Source organism: Cyprinus carpio, chromosome B8, assembly GCF_018340385.1.
Source record: "Cyprinus carpio isolate SPL01 chromosome B8, ASM1834038v1, whole genome shotgun sequence".
Classification (NCBI taxonomy): domain Eukaryota; kingdom Metazoa; phylum Chordata; class Actinopteri; order Cypriniformes; family Cyprinidae; genus Cyprinus; species Cyprinus carpio.
In genome coordinates this window covers 25,296,815-25,309,608 of record NC_056604.1, presented here as the reverse complement: position 1 = coordinate 25,309,608, position 12,794 = coordinate 25,296,815, and the positions used below count along the sequence as shown (strand labels likewise).

General features: G+C 36.3%; 1 long non-coding RNA gene across 1 annotated transcript; it reads right to left on the bottom strand.

Annotated features, from left to right (window-relative positions):
• Nucleotides 1–10,972: 10,972 nt before the first annotated feature.
• LOC122138183 lies at nucleotides 10,973–12,471 on the bottom strand. The gene is made up of 3 exons (XR_006155362.1): nucleotides 12,415–12,471; nucleotides 11,508–11,571; nucleotides 10,973–11,192 (listed from the first exon to the last, which is right to left on the bottom strand). It is a non-coding gene; the product is annotated as an uncharacterized LOC122138183 (long non-coding RNA).
• Between the last annotated feature and the right edge of the window lie 323 nt (nucleotides 12,472–12,794).

Below are 12,794 nucleotides of genomic sequence, written 5' to 3'. Positions count from 1 at the left end.
TGGGGGTGGGGGATACATGTGCGTGTAGACGCTATATGGATGTGAATCTCCCAGCAGCTCTGGAAGGGAAATAGTCTGAGGAATTACTATAAACTTCTCTTCCTTTTTACAATTTTTTTAGTTCCTGGAAAAAAATGGGCTTCTTTTATCAAACGATTCTGTAGCATATCCTTTGAGGTAGATTTTTCATGCTTTGCACACTCAGCAACCATAGATGTGCATGTGTGAAATAGATTGAATTAAGATAAACCTTAAAAAAAAAGTGATTTTCTCTTTTGTTTTTACAGGTTCTTTTCTTTTGCTTTTACCCATATTTTGATTCACAGAACATTTTTTTAAATCTAGCTTGTAACGCATGTACTGTGTTCTGAAAAATGTAATTTCTTTGTTCATATTGATTCCATGTTGACCTTTATTAATGTTTATGTTTTCAGCAAATGTTTTCATTTAGTAACTCAAAAATATCAAGAGGCATGACTGTCAAATAAACAGTAAAATAAATATTTCCTTATACTTTGTATCCACTTAAGTGTACATATTATTTAATAAAATATTTCCAAACATATTTTCCTAAGTAACATTATTATATAAATAAACATTTCTTTCAGTTTTCATTTTAAATTTATTTGAGTCATTTTTATTAGTTATTGTTTATTGTGATTTTAGGCAACATTTCGCATTCCTTTTTTTAAAGTTTTTAGTTTATCATATGTCATTTCTATTTTATATTTTTTTTCAGTTCACCATGTGATTTTAATATTTTTAGTTTTAATTGACAGTAATGCAACTGGATTATCATGAATGTATCTGTGTGTGTGTGGGGCACATATTTTTTTAATGAACTGTCAAGATATTATTATTATTTTTTTTTTAATTTCAGAAATTTAAATTATTCGTTATAGAAGAGGTGTGTTTATTTTTAATGTGTTTTAGTATAACTTGATAAGCAAGACGACTGCTTTATAATGTCCCGAAGTTACATTTACAATCATGGTTGTGGAACAAACCTAGTCTCAAGGCGTTCCATACTGTCCAGATGTTTGACCCCCTTGTTTCCTGCGCAGGAAAGCATGTGCACATCTGCATCCTTTTCTTGCGACATCGATATCTGCTGCTGCATTTCGTTACAGGGCAAGTCCTAAACCTGGGAGAATAGATATAGAGTAAGGGAGTTAATGAATGTTTTGCCATTTTCAAACCTACAAACAAACTCTGGAGTGTTGAAAAGAGGAGCTGAGAGGAACAGATTGCAGAGCCGCCTGTCGTAATACAGAGCTTTGATCTTCCACCCTGTCGTCTTGTGTCAGAGTTCTTTGAACTGAGTGCTTGGGGTCAAACATGTGAGTGTTGGGCATCTTAATAGGGTTTCCTGTGAAATGGACCCTCATGAGAGGTGAACAAGGGCAAGGAAACCCCAGACGCCCCTCCGTTGTGTCAGGTCGTAGAGTGACAACACAGACATGATCTTCAGAGTCTTTTGTATTGTGTATATGAGGGTGAGTGTTAGACAAAACAAAAACACAGAGATAGTTGACAGGTGTCTGTCTGGGCTTGTCCACCTTTGAAACACACAAAAATTGTGCTAAAGCATTACAAGTCATGAACCAAACGTTAAAATGAAAAATAAAAATAATTTAAACACTTGAACAGTAAAAATATAAATATTTTATTCATTTCACCTGCATTTCAGTGACCTTTAACCAACATGAGAAAACTGTATCTATGCAAATTGTTTATTGGAATTTTAATTCCCTCAGAGATATTTCAAGTAAATATTTTATTCAGTTTGGCTGACAAAAAAATGTTTGGGAATCCCTGCATTACATGAACACACATTAATAAACATTCAAAGCAGCAATGACATTACATGCCCGCAGTCTTCCAGGTCTGAAATACTTTTGTCCTGACTTTCAGAATCAACAGTGTTTAGTAACTTGCATAATTATTAGTTTCAATTATTGGTTTGTAAATTTATTACATTTTGTAAATATTAGGGATGCACGATATTGGATTTTTGCCGATATCCAATATGCCGATATTTTTCATCTCATTTTGGCCGATAGCCAATGCCGATATATTTCCTTTTGTTTGGAAACAACACCAAGTCCCTTATGTGCAGAAATTATGAACAAATTATTTTTAAATTTGGATAGGCCAGCAGCACCCCTCTTTGTAAATAAAATGGCTTACCAGATGGGCACTAGGACCTGGGGGAGGCTGCCGCTGCTGCTACTGTATGCCTAGTGAGGTTGACACTATCACACACTGAACGCATGATCTTGTATGTGCATTCTCAAATTAAATGCAGGATCCAAAAAGGTGAATCTAATCATAATTCAGTAAAAAAAAAAAAACCAGCACACCCTGAGCGCGTGCGAGTTAATCCTCTTATCGGCAAGACATATTGGCATATTTTTTCATATCAGGCTGATGACGATATTAACATTTTAAAAATATTATCGGCCGATTCTGATTATGGTCCGATAATATTGTGTATCCCTAGTAAATATAGTTCAAGCTAAATGGCATGACAGGACTTTAAGAAAGGAAAATATAAAGAGAAAAAAGAATTATGGAGAGTCAATAAATTATGAATAATGTACTGTCCTTGAGTGAATGTAATCACGTAATCCATAAAAAGTAACTGTAATCTGATTATGAGCATTTTAAAATGTAATATTCTCTAATTATGAGTACATAATTTTTGAACATGTAATACAGATTACATTTAATAAGTTATTACCCAGCACTGAAATTAGGCATATATTTATAGTATTATATTATATTTAAGTATTTTTGGAGTGTAGGGAGACTGACTCGATTACGTCATTTGCAATGCTTCATGGGAATGGGTGGGGCTAGAAATCTATTTTAGAGCATTTTTCATGCGCGACTCTCTGATTGGTGGACTTTTCGGCAGAGAATCGTGGGTAATGTAGTTTTCCACCAAAAAATCCACTATTAAATTATTATTTTTTAAATAAGTTAAATTAATGCGAATAGATGGGTTCAACAAAAGAATGTACAATCAGTTAACACCCTCAGAGCTCACAAGAGGTCAGATCAGTTACTGTTAAAAATATAAATCTATATTGCTCTATAGTACAGCAACAATATGTGAACGATATGCATGTTAACATGTAAAACAATTGCTTTCTATCCTTGTCCGTGTAAAGTTATATCCAGTTTTACAACTGCTGTTGGCATGACAGTGTAACACCATAAAACCCTAAAGGACCATAAAATGTTGAGAACATCTTTATAGCTCAAAATATGTTTTAATAGAATAGAATATATAGAAGTTAATGTAACTTTTTTTTTAAACTATAAGTTCCATATTTATTCAAATATTAATTTATGTATTTTAATAAATAGTAATGTTATCATTTGCATTGAATTCATTTTGAAATGTTTTTCTGCTTTTGATAGAAATCAGCAAATCGTTATATTACAATGATTTCTGAAGGATCATGTGACACTGAAGAGGGGAGTAATAATGCTGAAAAACCAGCTTAACTGGTCATGTCTATACTGTCAGTTGCATCTGATCCAACAGATGTCAGATAATGTCAGTGCAGTACTTTGAAGTGTGTTGTGTATAGGAACTTCATATAGTCAGTCACCGAGAGTCTGAACAAGGGAGTATATTTACATTGCAGTGGTGTGTTGGTGATCCTACAAACATATGGATTCAGCACACACATTCCCTCATTGATGCATTTTCACTGCTTTCTCCTTCAATCTAATTCCTTAGTGATTTATTACTGACTCCAGAAAAGGAGGCCAATTAATAAAATGGCCTCCGTTTCCTTTTTTCTGCATTTCTTTGAAGTGTTAATGAAGCAGCGGCTGCGTGATTAAGTCGAGATGGCTATCTGAACTGGCGTACATCGCCTCGTCTTATGCGCCAAAGCACGATAGCATGGCCCCAATGTTAGACGAGAGACACTGGCTCTTTCTCTCCCGCTACTTGCGGTGCTTAAATTATTTATCTGGTTTGGGGAAGCCCAACTCACTGAACAGGAAGAGAGTATTTTTAGCCTGAAGTCGGGGGTGTGGAGGTCTGAGAAAGCAAGTCTTCCTCCTGGGATGCTCTTGCGTCCTTATTCTTTCTTCATTCTTCTCTCTCGTGCCATTTCCTCTCTCGCTTTCTTGCGTGAGAAAGATCTGAGTAAGGATGAGAGACTGTGTTACTGGGTTACCCAGTACTGTCAGTGAGCGCAGGGATGCTCCTGCCTTGAGAACTTCTAAAATGGTGTGTCATGAAAACAACTTTCGTAGGACAATTCGTTTATCACTGCTAGCATGTTCTCGTCTCATGCTCACATTTTAACACAAAGGCGTGAGGCCTGTACATAACGTGACACTGACAGGTTTTACTCCTATTTTTTTCCTATAAAATGTACTTAAATGGAACATAGGATGCCCATTTTCCACAAGTTAGTATGATTCTGTGGTCTTCATGAAATGTCTGAAGCATTGGTTAATACTACTTTGGTTAAAATCCACACCCTTTTTACCTGGTCAAAAACAGCTCTGTTCACAGTGAGCTGTTTCAGTGCATGTCTCTTTAAATGATAATGAGCTACTGGTCACCCCACCCCTCTCTTATGTTTTTGTGTATTTGGTGATGCATTACCATCAAAAGCAAAACTAATCCACTGCGTCCTCAGTGGCTCTGATTTTGGGAAATAATGAAGACTCTTAGGTTCACTTTTAGATCCAACTACAAAACACCTGAATTGCTTATGAGACATTGTTGCCACTACAGCTGCTCAAGCACAGAGAAGATGGTGGACAACGTACAATTGTCTGAGGGTGGAAATATGATAATACAGGACAGTCAGTCAGCAGTCAAGGGCGGGGAAAATCTACTGTAAATGGCTTGATAATGGAGTTTGTTTAGGTTTTTGGTAATAAATAATGGAGTGAATGGATTTTTATCATTGTAAGGTGGTTGTGTCCACACACTGCTAAGACACATTTATATGCAAACTATATGTATAACTTTCTGTCATGAAAGAAGATATTTTGAAGAATGTTGGTAACCAAACAGCTGGCGGCAGCCATTGGTTTCCATAGTATATTTTCCATACTCTGGAAGTCAATGGTTGCCATCAACTCTTTGGTTACCAACATTTTTCAAAGTGATGGTTCCAAAACTTGTTTCCAGTTCTGAAAAGATCACTTTAGTGAACGGTTCTTAAAAGACTTTGGGTGCTTCTCATTTCTTTTTTGTGCATCCTCGTTTCCTTTCCTCACTACCTACAGAAAATGAGGACAGAGGAGTCTAAGGAACCGTTATTTATACATTTATTTGAAAACACCAAGGATGCCTTGAGGGTGAGTAAAACATGGGCTAATTTTCATTTTTGGGTAAACTAACCCTTTAACAAAGGCACATGAGAGATAAAAACATTCGCTGAAGCAGCCACATTGTTCTACCTTCTTTCTGTGAGTCTTTGAGCTGTTTTCTGGATGGTTGTGAGTCACTCACCGACCTCGTACACTGAGCTAGTCATGTGATACAAACGTCACAATTTATTAGTTAACAAATCATGCACAAGTGTTTTGCATAGCATAGTATTGCACAAGGAATCATGCAAAAATAAGTCTTTAATAATTAATAATCTGCCCCATATTTATAATTTGTGTGACACAGAACAAAAGTTGTTGGTGTTTTACTACTTTTAGTGTTCATTCCAGCTGGAAAGTATCTTCTGAAGCCATACAAACTGTATTTGTGTAAAGAAAGCCCAAAATCTTTCCCTCTTCCATGCAATATTGAATTTAACATGAGCATGAATGACATGGGAAAATTATCAGCGAATGAATTTAATTTTTGTTTGTTCCTCAAATAGAAAAAGGGTTCAGAACAACATGAGGGTGAGTAAATAGTGGCATATGTGTTTTTTCGTTCTAAAAGGTCCCATAAGGCCTGCAGCCTACTGAAATTCCTGTTCAGACAACATAAACTTGTTTTGCCGTGGTCATGTCAGTTTGGTTTATAAGCCGCTAAGGATATATATCATGATAGTTCCTCTTAGTCATTCTAACTGATGTTGACATTATGTTTGATCAGTGCCTGACTTAAGAAAACATATTGTAGAACAGAAAGTGAGTAGCTGTTGTAATGGCTGTAACTTTTTACCACTAAAGAGTGAAAAGAATAAGGGTACATTGGCTTACAAAAGACAAGCAGACTACAGGAGTTTTTGTGAGTAGCGCAGTTCGTTGTTGTGTATGCATGCCGTAGCATTCAGGTCAAAATTAAAGTACACTTTTGATCTTAAAGTGTTAGTTCCCCCAAAAATGAAAATTAGGCTGTGTTTTACTCACCCAGAGGCATCCTAGGTGTGATTATTACGTTTTGAATATGGATATTTTTCTTACAAAAACACATCGATTCGCCACAGGAGGCCTTTGTTCACCCCCCAGAGCCTTGTGAGTAGGGGTGTGCCCGAAGCCGAATACCTTATTCGGAAAGGCACAGATAATGTCTTCAAAATGAATAACGTATAACGAATAATTCTGCCCGAATATTCAGCTGAGGCTGGAACACTCTGGTGTTTGCTAGGTAACAGGTGAGCCAGGGGATCAGAGCGATATTTTACACAAACCTCCTAAAGTCACGCAATAATGAGTGTGTGAAGTGAATGAATGTAAACTTGATGAATGAAAAGAGCGCATATCAAACTGCTGTTGCCTCTCTTTGCATCTCTAAGAAATCAGAGCCTGGCAAGAGTAATATCAACTAAAGTTAGGGTGAACAAACATGACATTTTCCCAATACAAGTCCTGGCCAGGATTTCTATATTGCCTAAAATATCCACGTTTTAGTTTGGTTTCCTGTTTTCATACTTAATGAAGGTAATGATCGGTTGACCAATAACATGCAGACATTGTACGTAATCAACCAATCGTGGTGCGTGAGAAGATGGGATCTACTGAGAACGGTCAAAGCGATGCAAATACATGTACATACGTGTACAAAGCCTAAACGTGGATATTTTAGGCAATATATAAATCCTGGCCAGGACGTGTCCTAGGAAAATGGCACGTTTGGTCACCCTAACTAAAATAATACATCATACATGTTCTACTATTTGTGTATATTTAAAAGGCAATGATTTAAACCTTATATGCTACGATATGATACATGAACGAATAGAATAAGCACTGCACAATCACCAATCAAACAGCTGCGTTGCCATCTCTGGGCGTCTTTCAAAAACCAAGCCAGATACATTTTCTACTAGGCCTACATATTTGCTTCTTTATAATTTGTCATGAAAAGCTCTCTACTTGTAAATTACTTAAATCAATTTCCATGTTTCTAAACTGCACAGGAACCCTTACTGTTTTAATTAGAAGATATTTCAATATTTGTCGGATCACAAAAGGTCCCCAAAATGGGACTCTAACTCGCGTTCCCCCAAGCACAACTGCACTACATCTCGAAACACTGCCTATACAAGGGTATCGGCTTCGACTGTTAAGAAGGTATTTAAATAAAAGTTATAATCATAAAAATATTTTTTAGTTAAACACTGCATATTTGTTCAGTTATAACTACGGAAAAAAAGGAAGGCTGTAAAACCATAGACATAACGGTCTTAGCAACTGTACAAAGTTCCGGTTCAAGCACCGCCTATTTCCATTTTTTTGTGATTGTTACAGATACAAATACAGATACAAATACTGGCTTTGTTGCACACCCCTACTAGTGAGACACATTTTTTATGGATGTGCACTTTTTATTTAACTTCTTTTGGACTGATGAATGCAACACCCGCTGAGTGGCATTAAACAGCTTGAAAGATCAAAGACAATTTTTTATATAACTCCAATTGGATTTGTCTGAAAGAAGAAGAGTCATATACACCTAGAATGCCACGGAGGTGAGTAAAACAAGCTTATTTTAATTTTTGGGTGAACTAACCTTTTAAGGGGGGTGTTTACATGACACTGTTTTCAACTAAAAATGTAAAACTTTTTATGCATTTTGGCCATTCATTCACACAACAACAGCCTACTGGGTAACCCTATTGTGTGTTGAGTCTATAGGAATACGTACAGGTGTGTAGTGTTTCTTTACAAAGTGACATTGCCAACTACTGGCCTGGCATGAATAATACAGCCTTTAAGTTGTTTTAAGGCATTGTCATCTGTGCGTGAAACATTTCTGTTTGTATATTTTTGTTGTGTAAACATACGCTAAGATTGCTGGAGTGGATTTTAGTATAGCATGTTTAAGTCAAAATGTAGCCTAGTTTTCCAGTTGGCACTAATTCTACCGGTAGCTAGCACTGACTTACAGTTTGTTCTTTAAACTTTTTTTTTCTTTATCTTTAAACCTTAAGTTTTTAATGCAAATAGTGTCTGTAGTAAATAATGCATTAGTGTGTTTGCTAAAGCTGAAAATAAATATTTTTTAAAAAGTACGCTATGATATGGTGAAAATTTGAACATCGTCATAGTATGCGCATAGATTTCATGGCTAGACATCCTACGTCATCAACTGGAACGCCTCTCTTTTGTGAACACACGTACGATGAAGATAGACATTAGGGTTTATAAAGTTTTAAATACGGATATTTTTCTGACACAGATGCATCGATTTGCTTATTAACCCCCAGAGCCGTGTAGAGCACTTTTTATGATGGATGGATGATTTTTTTGTGCTTCAAAATCTCCACCTCCATTCACTGCCATTATAAAGCTTTTAAGAGCCAGGGCATTTTATAATATAACTCCGACTGCATTAGTCTGAAAGAAGCTAAAGTCATATACACCTACGATGGCTTGAGGGTGAGTAAATCATGGGGAATATTTTATTTTTGGTTGAACTATCCCTTTAAATATGCTTAAAAAAGAAATATGCAGAAAATAAGTAGCTGTTGCAGTGGCTTTAACTTTTTACCACCAAAAAGTAAAAAGGAGTAGAATAAAGAAGCTGACTTTTTTTTTTTTTTTTTTTTGTTTGTTATTTTTTTTTTGGTCAAAATATATAGTTTTAGTTGACGCTAATTTTACAGCTAACTCTGTTTCGCAGTTTGCTCTATTTCACAACCTTAAGTCTATGTGAGTAATATGCTAAGATATGCGAAAATTTCACTATAATCATAGTATGAGAAGATTTTTCTCTTCTCAACAAGCCACGTGATTTGATGAACCATTCATATCCATAGCACAAATAGTCTTGAAGTTGAGGTTCAGTAGGAGTTATCCTAATATCTTTGCCTAAGCAAACATAAGTATGCTTAATATAATAAATTGCAACCTAACCAGAGTAATGTAGCACAATACATTAGCATAGGATTTAACTCTTTAATCTACCCTTAATTCCAACTCCCAACATATCACTTTTCTCCAATTAGCATAAAAACAGAGGCTCACCGATTAAAAAAAGAACATTGCTGTGCAAACAAACACACAAAGCGGTGTGAGAACAGCACTGCTGCATCCTGCATATATACGGCAGCAAAGTGGGGCAGCACGCGGCCGGCCCTTTATTTGATGTAATATTCTTTGACTTATTGAGACTAATTTTTTGCCTACAGTCCTAAACAGCTGTGGCCTAATTCTGTTTTACCACCACCCCCCACCCCCCACATGCACACACATTTTGCTTTGTAAGGCTGAGTTATTCCTGGCATATGAGGTTCGACAGTGCGCTGCATTGTCATACACTATGACCACCCAGTGGACAGGACAGTAGCCTTGGGATTAATATATGGAAGGGGGTCAGGCCGGGCCCACAGGCTGGGCTCTGATGACTGTAAAGGGAAGAGGAAAGAAGGGGGGTGTGGTGATCCAACTGTGTTTACACATCCCCTCTCTCCCGCACCGCCCGGCGTGCTAATCACCCTGCCAAGTTAAATGAGCATTCGCTCATGAAATCTGTGTGTATATTCATATTTCTCTGGGGAACAAATAATGGGGTCAGTGCCAGGGTCAAAATGCAAACATGTTATGCGCAACTAATGACTGCTGAGCAGTTTTGTGAGTCATGTTTAGTTGTTTGTCTTTCGATTAAGCGCCCGTTATACATGTTTGTTTTTTCATTTCAACAGAGCGCAATGAATAAAATGCTAAATATACAGAGGTCTATGGTAGCGCTTATCACTATTTGAAATTTTAAAGACTTTGCTCACAACCTGCATTTTAGAATTTCTTTAGACCGGAATACCAAAACAAAACAACCAAAACAAAACAACAACAAAAAGTATTATCGTGTGATTTTGCTGTATGCTAGTTTACGTCTTGACTCATTCTTTCATGTTCATCAGCTCTGTTTTAATACAAAGACGTCAAGTGTTTGCTAATGTTTGATGTCATTGCTCCTCGGTTTCTTTTCAGTCATTCGACAAAAAAAGTGCTGTTTGTGCATCTCATGCATATGTGAAATCATTTTACTTTTGTAATGAATACCTTATGAATTTTTTATTATTTGTTAATAAACTGTAGTTTTTCTAAATACGTTAAACTACACAAATTCAGTTTTATTTTTTAAGTGTTTTTCTTTTGTTATGTGGAAGCTTTTTTTTTCCCTTTCTTTTTTTTGTATCTTTCTCACCCCTATTTTTCCAAGTTCTCCTTGCTGCATTAACAAATAATTTTGATAGACAAATATGTGGAAATAAAAGCTACCATTTTGTCTTTCTTTCTATACACTACCGTTCAAAAGTCATCAGTGACCAGTCTTCAGTGTCACATGATCCTTCAGAAATCATTCTAATATACTGATTTGCTGCTCAAGAAATATTTCTTCTTATTATTAATGTTGAAAACAGTTGTGATTCTTCACATTTTTGTGGAAACCATGATAATTTTTTTTTTACCAGGATTGTTGTAAAACACAAAATCCAAAACTTTTAATCAACTTAAAATAAAACTTACTGACCCTGCACTGTAGAAATGTTTTATTCACAATATTGACAGTAATGAATTTAAGATGCTAATTCCGAGGTTGAGCATTACCTGCTGAATAAAAAATAAAGTGCTTTTCAAACACAGTCCAGGTGCAGGGCATAAATCAGTCTAAAATGGACATAGAAGGCCTGAGATCGGTCGGTTCAACCTTTACAAAGTTTTCTTCCAAGATGATTCCCACTCTAGATGGGTATAGCTGTGGACTTGTTTGATCAACACTAAGAATTCTTACTGGAGTCTGTTTAATCAGCTGCATCCTAACAGAGGAAGAAATAGATCAATAAAGACATTATCAAGTTAGTTAGATAATGCTGTTGTCAAATGCTCAAGATCATATGCTGCGTTCACACCATGTTCTACTTGAAGCTGTTCATGTCCTTTGACCAGGAACTGTGCGTTTCTATGGGTACACTATTAATGCTTAAATTAATCTGCAGTAGTCAGGTAGAGTCACATGATACAAGTAGAGGCTCTCAGAAAATTCCCAGATTACAGACGGTAATTATGAGTTCTACAAGGACATGAATGCTTTTTCCAAGTTGAAATCTTGTAATTATGGCACTTATACATACCTGGTTTACTGTAAAAAGAGCTGGCCTTTGAAATATCATCTGGGTGATGTCGTTGAAAGCTTTTCTGTGAAGAGTAGTTACAGTATTTATAAGAGCATCTGACTTAAAGGGGTCATCGGATGCTCATTTTCCACAATTTGATATCATTCTTTAGGGTCTTAATGAAAAGACTTTAACATAGTTTGGTTAAAATTTCTCAATGTTAGTGTAAAAAAAACACCTTTTTTTACCCTGTCTAAAACAGCTCTTTTCAGAGCACGCAGTTTTGAAGCATTTTCCTTTAAATGTTAATGAGCTCTGCTGACCTCTCTTCCGAGCTGCTCTCTGAGGGACTGTAAACTTTAGCCACATTCATTGTGAAATTTGCTAATTAACACATTATTAGGAAAAGTGCATGTAGCATCTGATGACCCCTTTAAGGGTTTACATTAGTTGTGCAGTGTGCCAGTCAATAAAGTGATCCTCCTCAGAACAGGTCTCAGTTAATCCACAAGACATACAGCTGCTCTGGAGTTTTGCTGTGAGGTGGCATAAGTGTACATTTTTAGATGTATGTACATGCCTGATGTGAACAAGGAAATTGTTACGTTCTTGTATAAATTCCATGTTTAAACAAAGACAGGGTTTCACAGAGAGGGCTTAGCTTAAACCAGGACTAGGCCTTGGTTAAATTAGGATATTTAAATAACTTCTATAAAAATGCCTTTAGAACTTTACTGGTGTGTCTTGAGACACGACAATAGCACTGTCTTATTTTAAGATGTGTCTGACTGTACAAGATATTTTCAGTTAAGACAGCTTGAACATGCATTTTAGTCTGGGACTAGCCTTAAGCTTTGTCTATCAAACCGGGGAATAATGTTTAAATAGCTGTGCTCTCTCTTATCAGTTATGAGGCCATACTCACACTTCCAAAGCATCTCTTCCATTTCCTCTTCCTTCCAAAACAAGGTAGTTGTTAAGAGGGCTCTGAACCTAGATAGAACAGAAGTATATTCATCCATTTTTGTATTTATAAATTACTCTTTCAAACAACAGCCATGTCTATTAAACATCTTCATTAAATTATTACTCTCACCATTGCCTTTCCTACGCTGCAATCACGGCTGCAATATGAGTAAAATTAACTTACACTCCTCACAAACAACATCGAGTGAAAAAGAAATAGGAAGAGGCTAATAAAACGTCATTCGATCTTGCTGGTCACAAGGATACGTTTTTTATGTGTATTTACGCTTTGGATTGAAAGACAACAGTGCATCGGGGCAGCGCGGCTGACAGTGCCAC